General features: G+C 45.9%; 1 protein-coding gene across 8 annotated transcripts in view; it reads right to left on the reverse strand.

Moving 5' to 3' along the window:
- Nucleotides 1-15,091, reverse strand: part of KIF21A (kinesin family member 21A) — a 247,369-nt gene that overhangs the window by 142,191 nt on the left and 90,087 nt on the right. The window lies entirely within an intron of this gene.

The raw sequence follows: 15,091 nt of genomic DNA on the forward strand, positions 1-15,091 counted from the left end.
GAGATAGAATATCAAAAATAAAATCCAGAAAATTACTTTGTATAAATTCTATAAATGTATTTGCATTTTGCAGTGAGAAATAAGTATTTGATTCCTCTGGCAAACAAGACTTAATACTTGGTGGCGACACCCTTGTTGGCAAGCACAGCAGTCAGACGTTTTTTGCAGTTGAAGAAGCTTGCACACATGTAGGAGGAATTTTGGTCCACTCCTCTTTGCAGATCATCTCTCAATCATTAAGATTTTGAGGCTGTCACTTGGCAACTCGGGGCTTCAACTCCCTCCATAAGTTTTCTATGGGATTAACCCCTTTACCCCCAAGGGTGGTTTGCACGTTCATGACCGGGCTAATTTTAACAATTCTGACCACTGTCCCTTTATGAGGTAATAACTCTGAAACGCTTCCATGGATCCCACTGATTCTGACAATGTTTTCTCGTGACATATTGCACTTCATGTTAGTGGTAAAATTTCATTCATATAACTTGCGTTTGTGAAAAAAATGGAAATTTGGCAAAAATTTTGAAAATTTCGCAATTTTCCAACTTTTAATTTTTATGCCCTTAAATCACAGAGATATGGCAACCAAAAAACTTAAGTAAAATTTCATACACAGTATGTTTAATTTACATCAGCACAGTTTTGGAACCAAATTTTTTTTTTTGTTAGGAAGTTATAAGGGTTAAAAGTTGACCAGCGATTTCTCATTTTTCCAACACCATTTTATTTTTTCGGACCACATAACATTTGAAGTCACTTTAAGGGGTCTATATGATAGAAAATACCCAAAAGTGACACCATTCTAAAAACTGCACCCCTCAAGGTGCTCAAAACCACATTTACGCTGTGTGCCCACGTTGCATTTTTTTTTCTAAGCGTTTCCGCAGCGTTTGTGCCAGATCAGACGCTGCATAAACGCTTAAAAGACGCTTCCCATTAAATTGCATGCATTTTTTGGCTTTTTGTGCCAATGCATGCGTTTTTAAACGCTTAGAAAACGCTTAGCAGCTAAAAACGCAGCATGCTCATTATTTTCCGCATAGCTGCGTGTTTTTAGCCATTTTCTATGTTCCTAGAAACCGCGCGCAAAAAACCGCATCAAAAACGCGCGGTTTTTGTGCAAAAATCAAGCAAAAAACATGCAGAAATGAAACGCGCGGTTTCTGGGAAGGAGTCCGGTTTTCTAAGCGTTTAAAAACGCTAACGTGGGCACATAGCCTTAAGAAGTTTATTAACCGTTCAGATGCTTCACAGGAATTTTTTTAATATTTGAAAAAAGTTAAATGTTCATTTTTTTTCTATTTTTACTTCAGGTCCAATTTTTTTTATTTTACCAAGGGTAAGAGGAGAAATTGGACTGCAAAAATTATTGTGCAATTTGTCCTGAGTACGCTGATACCTTATTTGTGGGGGGGAACGACTGTTTCGGCGCATGGCAGAGCTCGGAAGGGAAGGAGTGCAGTTTGACTTTTTTCAATGCAAAATTGGCTGGAATTCAGATCATACGCCATGTCACGTTTGGAGAGCCCCTGATGTGCCTAAACAGTGGAAAAAAAACCTAAATTTACCCCATTTTGGAAACTAGACCCCCCCACCGAACTTATCTAGATGTGTGGTGAGTAGAGTTGAGCGAAACGGGTCGAAAAAATTCAAAAGTCGCCGACTTTTGGCAAAGTCGGGTTTCATGAAACGAAACCCGACCCTAGGATGAGGTCGGCCACGAGGTCGGCGACTTACGCGCCAAAGTCGCGTTTCAAAAGTTTGTTTTGCGCTCTTTTTCAGCCAATCAGGATTCACGGACACTGTGGGCAACGTGATGACATAGGCACGGGTCACCACCATCTTTCAGAAGGGCATGCAAGTGATTGGCTTGCTTTGGTGGGCGTCACAGGGGGTATAAAAGGGCGTGCACGCCGACCGCCATCTTACTTCTGCCGATCTTAGTATAGGGAGAGGTTGCTGCTGATTCTGTAGGGAGAGCGTTAGGCAGGGAAGAAGACAAAAAAACTGCTTCTGCTGCTAGCGATTTGGCCTGCACAACACACAAGTCACTGTGTGTGCAGTGCAAGGGGAGGCTATATTGTGGTGTATCAGTGGTGTTGGTTGTTGGGCTGCCTTTTAAGGCTTCCTGACACGCTGGCATTGCTGTTTACCCACTGCTCCGCAAACTGCTTTTTTAAAAGCAATCCAATCTCCCTTATCCTCTCGTCACTTTGGTCACAGGCAGCTGTGCCATCGAGCGTGTCACATAGCGCTCAGATATCAGTGGGCAGAACACAATCCACAAGTGTCCAGTGTCCAAAAGTGTACGCAGAGATTCAAAATCTCCATTATCCTCTCGTCACTTTGGTCACAGGCAGCTGTGCCATCGAGCGTGTCACATAGCGCTCAGATATCAGTGGGCCGCACACAATCCACAAGTGTCCACTGTCCAAAAGTGTACGCAGAGATTCAAAATCTCCATTTTCCTCTCGTCACTTTGGTCACAGGCAGCTGTGCCATCGAGCGTGTCACATAGCGCTCAGATATCAGTGGGCCGCACACAATCCACAAGTGTCCACTGTCCACAAGTGTACGCAGAGATTCAAAATCTCCATTATCCTCTCGTCACTTTGGTCACAGGCAGCTGTGCCATCGAGCGTGTCACATAGCACTCAGATATCAGTGGGCCGCACACAATCCACAAGTGTCCACTGTCCAAAAGTGTACGCAGAGATTCAAAATCTCCATTATCCTCTCGTCACCTTGGTCACAGGCAGCTGTGCCATCGAGCGTGTCACATAGCGCTCAGATATCAGTGGGCCGCACACAATCCACAAGTGTCCAGTGTCCAAAAGTGTACGCAGAGATTCAAAAACTCCATTATCCTCTCGTCACTTTGGTCACAGGCAGCTGTGCCATCGAGCGTGTCACATAGCGCTCAGATACCAGTGGGCCGCACACAATCCACAAGTGTCCACTGTCCACAAGTGTACGCAGAGATTCAAAATCTCCATTATCCTCTCGTCACTTTGGTCACAGGCAGCTGTGCCATCGAGCGTGTCACATAGCGCTCAGATATCAGTGGGCCGCACACAATCCACAAGTGTCCACTGTCCACAAGTGTGTGCAGAAATTCTAAAACTCCCGTCCTATAGACACCTTGTACCTTGTTTTACATTACTATATAGTTTGTTGGATTTTGTCTACATTTCTACCAAAAATGAGGAAGGCTGGTGGAAGAGGCCGTGGAATTGGGCGGGGGATGGCAGCTGGTAATGATGGTGTTGGTGGTGGATCTGATGGTAGTGGCAAGAGCAAAATAGGACCGAATGCAGGAGGTGCTGACCCTGCGTCATCATCTGGCTACATAAGGCCTCGAACGCTTAGTTTTCTAGGAGTTGGCAAACCGCTTTTAAAGGCAGAGCATCAGGAAAAAGTTTTGTCTTACATTGCTGACTCAGCCTCCAGCTCTATCGCCTCCTCTTCTTCAGTTGTAAAAAGTAAAAGCACTGAGTCGTCATTGGAGGCTCATGTTCATGAACCACACCTTTCCTTGTGTCCTTCACCCCAACCAAGATTGAAGGATGACGCAGGCCATACTACTGATTACTCCATGGAGCTGTTTTCACATACCATGCCTGGATTATCAAGTGAAATGGTGAAATACCCAGGCCAAGATGAATCTGACATGGAGTGCACTGATGCACAGCCGCTGATGGATGATTCTGCTGGTACATTCACTCAGAGCACTACATTGTCCTCGCAGTGTACAGAGCCAGATTTTGACCCTGATGAGACTCAGGTGCCCCTTCCCGCACACTATACCACCATACACGGTGACACAGAGAAAGGTGCACATGACATAGAAGAGGAGGTGATGGATGACCCAGTTGTTGACCCAGATTGGCATCCATTGGGGGAAGAGGGTGCTGCTTCCAATAGCTCAGATGAGGAGCATCCACAGCAGACATCGACATCGCAACAGCTGTTATCTGGCAGGCCCGGAGCACTCCAAAGACAGGTTCCAAACATCAAAAGAGTTGCTGGACAGCTTGTCCAGAGGGTCAAAAGATCACAGCGTGCTAGGCCGCAAAATGTCTGCCAAAGTAGGAAGAGTGCAGTGTGGCAGTTTTTTGAACAAAATCCTCATGATCAGGCCAAGGTTATCTGTAAGAAGTGCGCAAAGACCTGTAGCCGAGGGAAAAATCTGAAAAATTTGAATACCAGTTGCATGCTTAGACATTTAACCAGCATGCACTTGCAAGCGTGGACACAACACCAAACCTCAAGTGCCACATGTGCAACTGATCACAACGAAGGTAGTCAGCAACGCTACATTGTTTCCCCCACTGTAAGCCCACCGGTTAGCACAGCAGCAAATGTTGAGGTGTCGTTGCAAGGCCACAGCAGTCAGGGAATCCCACTGTTATATCAACGAAAGACTGATTCTAGGCCATCAGAAAGAACACCAACTCCATCACCATCATCAACCCTCTCTCAGTCCGCCCTGTCCACCGCTACTTCCACCATATGCAGCTCTCAAGTCCAGCTCACCCTCCCAGACACTATGAGTAGGTCAAGAAAGTACTCAGTCTCTCATCCGCGTACACTGGGTTTGAACGCCCACATTGCCAAACTAATCTCGTTTGAGATGATGCCCTTTCGGTTGGTGGAAAGCACAGCTTTCCGCGAACTCATGGCCTATGCAGTACCACGCTATGACCTACCCAGTCGCCACTTCTTCTCTCGCAAAGCCATCCCAGCCCTCCACCATCATGTGAAAGACCGCATAGTCCATGCACTAAAGCAGTCAGTGAGCGGAAAGGTGCACCTCACAACTGATGCATGGTCCAGTCGGCATGGCCAGGGCCGTTACGTGTCCATCACTGCGCACTGGGTTAATGTGGTGGATGCAGGGTCCACAGGGGACAGCGGTGGTGGGACAGTGCTGCCTAGCCCACGGTATAGGAAACAGTTGGCTGTAGGCGTTCGACCCTCCTCCTCCTCCTCCAGAAGCGACAGCTCGTCCACAGAGCGCAGTCGTACGAGCACTCCATCTGCAGCTGCCACTGTTGCACACGATGTGTCCCCCTATCGAGCAGCTAGTGGAAAGCGTCAGCAGGCTGTGTTGCAGATGATGTGTTTGGGCGACAGACACACCGCCGAGGTGCTGGCCGAGTACTTGAAGCGACAAACTGAGTCATGGCTGGGCAGTGTACATCTTGAGGCAGGCAAGGTAGTTAGTGATAACGGCCGTAATTTTGTGGCAGCCATAGCCCTTTCAAAACTCAGCCACATACCTTGCTTGGCTCACACCTTGAACCTGGTGGTGCAGTGGTTCCTCAAAGATTATCCGGAGTTAACAGCCCTGCTCCAGAAGGTGCGAAGACTGTGCGCGCACATCCGCCGGTCGCCTGTACACTCCGTTCGTATGCAGAAGCTGCAGCGATTGCTCCACCTTCCCAACCACCGCCTCATTATCGACATTGCAACAAGGTGGAACTCCACCCTGCACATGGTGGAGCGGCTGTGCGAGCAGAGGCAGGCCATAATGCATTTGTGGGAGGATACACGGCCAGGCACTTTGAGAGCAGACATGGAGTTGACAGGCGTGCAGTGGTCGAAGCTGAAAGACCTTTGTAAAGTCCTTCAGTGTTTTGAGGAATGCACACGGCTGGTAAGCGCAGACGACGCCATCCTAAGCATGAGCATCCCACTTATGCGTCTGCTCATGCAAACTTTGACGCACCTTAAGGAGCAGGCGTCTGCAGCCAATGTTGATGAGGAGGAAGAGGAGGAGGGAATCCTTGATGACATTCAGCCATTGTCTGCTCAGGGACCTCTCCTGGACGAGGTGGAGGAAGAAGAGGAGGAGGATGATGGGGATGATTACTTAGGGGAGGAGGATGCATCTCGTGGGGCAAGTGAAAATGTTGGCGTGGCAAGGTCTGGTACAGGGTTTGTGCGTGACTGGAGGGATGTGGATTTGCCAGAAAGTGCTCCTCCACCCAGCACTCGCAGTGCATCATTGACACCGGGAACATTGGCCCACATGTCAGATTATGCCTTGCGGATCCTAAAAAGGGACCCCCGCATTGCCAAAATGATGAACGATGACGACTACTGGTTGGCCAGCATCCTGGATGCACGCTATAAAGGCAAATTACAAAACATCATGCCACAGGAGAACCTTGACCTAATATTGGCTAATAAACAAGCAACTCTGGTAAATCGGTTGCTTGAGGCATTCCCAGCACACAGCAGCGGTGATGGTTCTCACACGAGCCGTACGGGCCGGGGGCAGCTTGGCAGAGGTGTTCGTGGTGCACACAGCAGAAGTGGCGTTGGAGACAGGGGTTTCATGACAATGTTGTGGACTGATTTTTCAAATACCGCTCACACAACTGGTAATACTGCATCGATGGAAAGTGACAGGAGACAGCAGTTGTCAACTATGGTTACAAACTACTTTTCCTCCCATATCGATGTTCTCCCACACAGGTCATTCCCCTTTGACTATTGGGCCGCTAAACTGGACACCTGGCCTGAATTGGCCCAATATGCCTTACAGGAGCTCGCTTGCCCAGCTGCAAGTGTGCTATCGGAAAGAGTCTTCAGTGCAGCTGGATCAATCCTGACAGAAAAAAGGACCCGTCTGTCAACCCAAAATGTGGATGATCTAACCTTCATTAAAATGAACCACGCATGGGTTTCCAAGGATTTTGTCCCACCTTCCCCTGATGACACATAGGGTGACAGAAAAATGGCTTGCTTTGGTCCACCTCTTCCTGGTACTTCACCTATTTCGCCTTTTGCATCAGCTGAATGTCCAACATCAACATATGCCACTTTTTAAAACTCCCTAACTGTGCTGCCTCTCCCCCCATGGCCGGGGTCACCACCTACCGCACGACACCGTGCGAGTGCCGTTGCCCTGGACAGGTGGGTAGGCCGACTCTTGGGCGCGGGCACTGGCACAGGGTCCCTCATACTGCAATCAAGTGTCTCTGACGGTGGTGGTGCACACCCGCCGTCAGACACACCGCTGTACTATGAGGGGCCCAGTGCCAGTACCAACGCCCACGAGTGGGGCCCCCCTTGCTCGGCCAGGGCCCCAGCATTTGCAATCTTTACCTCTCCCTGCTCCTCCGCTGTGTAATCTGGGCCGTCAAATCCATACTGTGCCTGACACCGTCTGAGCCTGCCTCCTGAGACATATATTTTGAATGTGTACGCTATCCATACATGTTATCCAGGGATACGGTACACTTTCTAACCTTTGTGCAATGACGTGCAATCCATACTGGGCCTAACACCGTCTGAGCCTGCCTCATGCTGTATAGACATATATTTTGAATGTGTACGCTATCCATACATGTTATCCGGGGATACGGTACCCTTTCTAACCTTTGTGCAATGACGTGCAATCCATACTGGGCCTAACACCGTCTGAGCCTGCCTCATGCTGTATAGACATATATTTTGAATGTGTACGCTATCCATACATGTTATCCGGGGATACGGTACCCCTTCTAACCTTTGTGCAATGACGTGCAATCCATACTGGGCCTAACACCGTCTGAGCCTGCCTCATGCTGTATAGACATATATTTTGAATGTGTACGCTATCCATACATGTTATCCGGGGATACGGTACCCTTTCTAACCTTTGTGCAATGACGTGCAATCCATACTGGGCCTAACACCGTCTGAGCCTGCCTCATGCTGTATAGACATATATTTTGAATGTGTACGCTATCCATACATGTTATCCGGGGATACGGTACCCCTTCTAACCTTTGTGCAATGACGTGCAATCCATACTGGGCCTAACACCGTCTGAGCCTGCCTCATGCTGTATAGACATATATTTTGAATGTGTACGCTATCCATACATGTTATCCGGGGATACGGTACCCCTTCTAACCTTTGTGCAATGACGTGCAATCCATACTGGGCCTAACACCGTCTGAGCCTGCCTCATGCTGTATAGACATATATTTTGAATGTGTACGCTATCCATACATGTTATCCGGGGATACGGTACCCTTTCTAACCTTTGTGCAATGACGTGCAATCCATACTGGGCCTAACACCGTCTGAGCCTGCCTCATGCTGTATAGACATATATTTTGAATGTGTACGCTATCCATACATGTTATACGGGGATACGGTACCCCTTCTAACCTTTGTGCAATGACGTGCAATCCATACTGGGCCTAACACCGTCTGAGCCTGCCTCATGCTGTATAGACATATATTTTGAATGTGTACGCTATCCATACATGTTATCCGGGGATACGGTACCCCTTCTAACCTTTGTGCAATGACGTGCAATCCATACTGGGCCTAACACCGTCTGAGCCTGCCTCATGCTGTATAGACATATATTTTGAATGTGTACGCTATCCATACATGTTATCCGGGGATACGGTACCCTTTCTAACCTTTGTGCAATGACGTGCAATCCATACTGGGCCTAACACCGTCTGAGCCTGCCTCATGCTGTATAGACATATATTTTGAATGTGTACGCTATCCATACATGTTATCCGGGGATACGGTACCCTTTCTAACCTTTGTGCAATGACGTGCAATCCATACTGGGCCTAACACCGTCTGAGCCTGCCTCATGCTGTATAGACATATATTTTGAATGTGTACGCTATCCATACATGTTATCCGGGGATACGGTACCCCTTCTAACCTTTGTGCAATGACGTGCAATCCATACTGGGCCTAACACCGTCTGAGCCTGCCTCATGCTGTATAGACATATATTTTGAATGTGTACGCTATCCATACATGTTATCCGGGGATACGGTACCCTTTCTAACCTTTGTGCAATGACGTGCAATCCATACTGGGCCTAACACCGTCTGAGCCTGCCTCATGCTGTATAGACATATATTTTGAATGTGTACGCTATCCATACATGTTATCCGGGGATACGGTACCCTTTCTAAACTTTGTGCAATGACGTGCAATCCATACTGGGCCTAACACCGTCTGAGCCTGCCTCATGCTGTATAGACATATATTTTGAATGTGTACGCTATCCATACATGTTATCCAGGGACACGGTACCCTTTCTAACCTTTGTGCAATCACGTGCAATCCATACTGGGCGTGAGAACGGCTGGCGAGCTGTTAAGCAAGCTACAGCACCTGTCCAGACAAGTCCAGGGATTCCCTAGCGAGGAGACTTATTTGATTGTTTTCTATGTTGGGACAGCAATTTTTGGGGAGCACTATACTCTGGAGAATGATAGATGGGGCCCACCATACACTGGAACATTCCAAAGGTGGACATCAGACACTGGAGCAGCATTTACAGGGTCCATTATACACTAGAGCATTAGAAATGGGGCCCATTATGTTTGGAGCATTATTTGGGCCCATAAGACAGTGGAGCTTCATCCATGGGGACCAACATATACTGTAGCATTATGTGGAGCTCATCATATACTGTTTCAAACATTATATGGGACCAATGATTTTGTATGGAGAAATAGATGGGCCTCGTCATGAGATGTAAAAAGTGAGGTATTTTTCATTGTACTATACCGCTATTTCTCTGCCGTATCGGAGCATGATGAGTTGTGGTATGTGTTAAAGGGGCGCTCTTTCGCCCAGGGCACATGAAAACCTGCAGCCAGCCCTCCCCCCCCACAAATTTAGCCAAATAACCCCCATTTTTCAGTGCGTAACTTGTATTATGAAGTTAATTAAGGTTGACAAGCTTAAGTAAGAAGAATTGATGCTTTTGGCATTCAAATGGGCACTGTAGGTGTGTTTCCTGTCCTCCTCTCACTGCCGACTTTTATTCCCCATTGACTTACATTGGGTTTCGGGACGACCCCAACTTTTCCCTATAATCGGACGATCTTGCTCGACCCGACTTTTGGAAAAGTCGGGTTTCACGAAACGAAACACGACCCTAAAAAACCAAAAGTCGCTCAACTCTAGTGGTGAGCACTTTGAACCCCCAAGTGCTTTACAGAAGTTTATTACCCTTGGCGTGAAAATAAAAAAAATCATTTTTTTTTTCCACAAAAAAGATATTTTTGCCCCCAATTTTTTATTTTCCTAAGGGTAACAGGAGAAATTGGACCCCAAAAGTTGTTTTGCAATTTGTCCTGAGTAGGCTGATACCCTATATGTGGGGGTAAAACATGGCAGAGCTTGGAAGGGAAGGAGCACCATTTGACTTTTTCAACGCAGAATTGGCTGGAATTGAGATCAGACGCCATGTTGCGTTTGGAGAGCACCTGATGTAATAGTGGAAACCCCCAATTCTAACTCCAGCCCTAACCCCAACACACCCCTAACCCTAATTTCAGCCCTAACCCTAGCCCTAACCCTAATGGGAAAATGGAAATACATTTTTTTAATTTTATTATTTTTCTCTAACTAAGGGGGTGATAACGGGGGGTTTGATTTACTATTTTTAGCGGATGTTTATGTTTGGCAGCTGTCACACGCTAAAATACGCTTTTTATTGTAAAAATAGTTTTTGCATCACCACATTTTGAGAGCTATAATTTTTCCATATTTTGACCCGAGTCATGTGAAGTCTTATTTTTTGCGGGACGCGTTGACTTTTTTATTGGTAACATTTTCGGGCACGTGACATTTTTTGATCACTTTTTATTCCGATTTTTGGGACGCAGAATGAACAAAAACCAGCATTTCAAGGATTTCTTTTGGGGTTGCGTTTACACCGTTCCACGTCCGGTAGAAATGATAAGGCCGTTTTATTCTTCGGGTCAGTACGATTACAGCGATACCTCATTTATGTCGTTTTTTTATGTTTTGGCGCTTTTATGCAATGAAAACAATTTTATATAAAAAATAATTATTTTTGCATGGCTTTATTCTGCGAGCGATAACTTTTTTATTTTTTCGCTCATGATGCTGTGTGGCGGCTCATTTTTGCGGGACAAGATTACGTTTTCAGCGGTACCATGGTTATTTATATCCGTCTTTTTGATCGCGCGTTATTGCACTTTTTGTTCGGCTGTATGATAATAAAGCATTATTTTTTTGTTTTGTTTTTTATTTGTATTTCTTAAGGGGTTCGCTAAAGGGGTTAACTAACGAGACAGTTTTATAGGGCGGGTCGTTACGGACGCGGCGATACTAAATGTGTGTACTTTTATTGTTTGTTTTTTTTATTTCCAAAAAATGAATTAGGGAATATTTTTTTTAATTTACTTAGCGATTTTTTATAAATTATTTATACACTTTTTTTTTTTTTCTAACTTTATTATACTATCCCAGGGGGGACATCACTGTCATGTGACAGATCGCTGATCTGTCACATCAAAGATCGCTGTGACAGCTCATCGATCTGACACAAGCACTGCAGAAGGCTTCCTCATGCCTGCGCTCTGCCGCGATCACCCCGTGAGCGCCGCTGATCACGCTAGACGTACTATCCCGTCCACGGGCATAGGGGCCCGGGTCCCATGGACGGGATAGTACGTCAGATGGCAGAAAGGGGTTAAGGTCTGGAGCCTGCCTAAGCCACTCCATGACCTTAATGTGCTTCTTTTTGAGCCACTCCTTTTTTGCCTTGGCTGTATGTTTTGCGTCATTGTCTTGCTGGAAGACCCAGCTATGACCAATTTTTAATGTCCTGGAGGAGGTAAGGAGATTGTCACTCAGCATTTTACGGTACATGGCTCCATCCATTCTCCCACTGATGCGGTGAAGTAGTCCTGTGCCCTTAGCAGAGAAACACCTCCAAAACATAATGCTTCCACCTCCATGCTTGACAGTGAGGATGGTGTTCTTTGGGTCATAGGCAGCATTTCTCTTCCTCCAAACACGGCGAGTTGAGTTAATGCCAAAGAGCTCAAATTTTGTCTCCTCTGACCACAGCACCTTCTCCCAATCATTCCAGCTTTGTGCAGGTCTATGAACTTGTCCCTGACATCCTTAGAAAGCTTTTTGGTCTTGATCATGTTGTAGAGGTTAGAGTCTAACTGATTAATTGAGTCTGTGGACAGGAGTCTTTTATAAAGGTGACAATGTAAAGGGGGTTTTACACTAAGCGATATCGCTAGCAATATCGCTAAAACGTCACTGGTTTTGTGACGTTATAGCGATATTGCTAGCGATATCGCTATGTGTGATACTTACCAGCGACCGGCTCCCCCGCTGTCCATCGCTGATCGTGCGAGAATGTCCGGCTCCATTTCTCGTCGGGCGCTTCCTGCTGAGACTTCCTGCTGTGACGACGAGCGACGCGTGGAGGCAGGCGGGAGAACGTCTGGATCGCTGTGTGTGAATGGTAAGTATCGTGCGCTGCGTCGCTGCTGCATCGCTGTGAGGTCTTTCTGTATGAAAGCTCACTAGCGATCATTTAGCGATGCACCAGCGATCCTGACCGGGTCGGATTGCTGGTCGGATCGCTGGTCGGATCGCTGGTGCATCCCTAAATGTAAAAGGGCCTTTTGACAGCTGTCTTTATTGCAGGTAACGAGTTGATTAGGAGCGTCTAACTGGTCTGTAGGAGCCAGAACACTTAACGGTTGGTAGAGGATCAAATACTTATTTTTCAGTGCAAAATGCAAATAAATTTATATAATTTATACAATGTGATTTTCTGGATTTTATTTTTGATATTCTATCTCTCGATGTTAAAATTAACCTACCCTTAAAATTATAGACTGTTCATGTCTGCCAGTGGGCAAACTTACAAAATCAGCAAAAGAGCAAATAATTATTTCCTTCACAGTATGAAGCAAAGAAACACTAACAATAGATTTATTACCTTCCTATTCTACCCAAATGAATGGAAATTAATATCAATGGCACCACTGCTTTACAATGCCAGCTTTTCCCTGGAGACTGATGGACCAATCTGGTCACTGCTCCTCCACCAGAAGTGCTAGTCCCTGCGTGAGGAAAGCTGCACTAATAAGAGAAAGTGGTCAACCCCTTTCAGGTGACTTTCAATGAAAACTTGGAATCCACACATTGAACCATCTAGATTTACCTAGATAAATGCAGCAGAATTATGACTTTATTTGCAACAAGACTGTTTTGCCGTGTAGCACACTTATGTTTTTTAAACACTAAATAAAAATTGCAATGTGCACTATGCTCCCACCTCTATAGCTCTGAAAAAAGCTGAGGGATCCCTAAGGAATAAAGATGATACCTTTGTAAAGCATGGGATCACTTTTTTCCTTTTGTACTTTGAACCTTCTGTAGTTTGGTGACGTCATTAATCAGCTGCCGGACGGAGCGCCGCTCGGACAGACAGCTTTCCAAACTACACTGAAAGTTTTGTACAGGTGGTATCTTATACGTTTTACTCCAATTGCCCTATCCATTCCAGACTATTTGCACAGATACCAACCAACAGCAGGATTGCCAGTGAGTGTGTTGAGATACTTTGCATTATAGATACCAGCAACACACAGGAAGATTATCACTGAGTGTGTTCAGAAACTTTGCATTATAGATACCAGCAACACACAGGAGGATTATCACCGAGTGTGTTGAGATGCTTGCATTATGGATACCAGAAACCCACAGCGGGATTGTCAGTGTCTGTGTTGAGCTTCTCTGCAGTATGGATTCATTCATTCACTTTTTGGGCAATTTGAATTCCAGACTACTAAACTAGTAAGTTGGATATTTAATAACCAGTATACTCAGTAGTGTTGATCGAATAGCTTTGGATAAGCACTTATCCGAATAGCTGCCTAGGAAACCTGGATTACTCCCGATAATCAGCTGTTGGGCGCCGCAGCTGCACGTGTCGCGGTTGTATGGGGAGTCTGTATTGTGACTGTCACACACCCGCGACACATGCAGCTGCTGCGCCGAACAGCTGATTACTGGGAGCGCTTCAGGTATCGGGTTCCCGATACAGCTATTCTATAAGCGCTATAGCTATTCGGATAAGTGGTTATCTGAAGTTATTCGATCAACACTAATACTCAGCTTTTATATTCAAAGATATAAAGGTGGGACCACAGCTCACATTGCAATTTTTATTTATTGATTTTTGTATCCCTACTGGCATCAATTTAGCGGATCCCTTGCCACTTGTTGCAGTAGTGGTGGGAGCGCCCGATTTTACTGTCCATTTGACAGTTTTTTGACAGTTTTTTTGCATACAGCAGAAAACACGGTCTCCTTTGAAAACCTGAGGCAGGGCTTCAAAGGAGCTCCGTAATGACACGCACAGGGGTTATTAGCTGACCACCCAGCTGTCATGACAACCCATCGGTGACCTGAGATCACGTCAGGGGCAGGCCAATGTGAAGAGGTAATGACAGGCAATGACAGGCAGTCATGTTGGTGCATGTTAAATGCCACTGTCAGAGAATGACCCCACGATTGATAGCGGCATGTCCTGGCTGTAAGACTCTGCCATCACCTGCTGGCTATGGGGCGGGCTCACTGTGTGAGCCTGCACCATACACGTGATTCTGACATGCACCGTACATATACAGCGGATGTCATGAAGGGGTTAAGAAACATAACCTCACCATACTCTCTCACTCCATTTGAACAGAGATGCAACTTAAACCCTCCCGTTCTGGGCACTCTCTCACGCCTCCATACTCATTTAAACTATACTGCCCATAGATGTATTCTTACCTACACCTCCCACTGGGAATCCCATATTGGTACTACTTTAATTGACATAAAGTGGAGACATATCAGGTCCTCCACCACAGGCGGTTTACTCAGTTTCCATGATGTTTGAAACACATTATAAAGTTATGATGAGAAAGTATATGACTTCGGTCAGAGTGATCAAACCTGTTCCTAGCTACTCTTCGCAGTGCTTCACAGGCTGCCAATATACAAGTGACATGTACCATATAAGAAAACCATCTGTGAGACTTTACTAAATATCCCCACACACTTTTATTAGTTTGATTTGCTGCTAAAAAATATGCCCTCAGCTTGGAGAAAATTGGGGCTAGACCTCTCAGAAGTTAAAAGATGAATCTTCTGGTATATGATAAATGAGAAACTATCAGCTATACTAACAGACAAGGTCTGTTCGAGATATTCTTTCCAACCTGGGCAGAATAAAGAAGCCATACTCCTTTCGCCCATCCACCACTATTCTTAA

Source organism: Dendrobates tinctorius, unplaced genomic scaffold, assembly GCF_039654945.1.
Source record: "Dendrobates tinctorius isolate UK_male_01 unplaced genomic scaffold, ASM3965494v1 ptg000035l, whole genome shotgun sequence".
Lineage (NCBI taxonomy): Eukaryota > Metazoa > Chordata > Amphibia > Anura > Dendrobatidae > Dendrobates > Dendrobates tinctorius.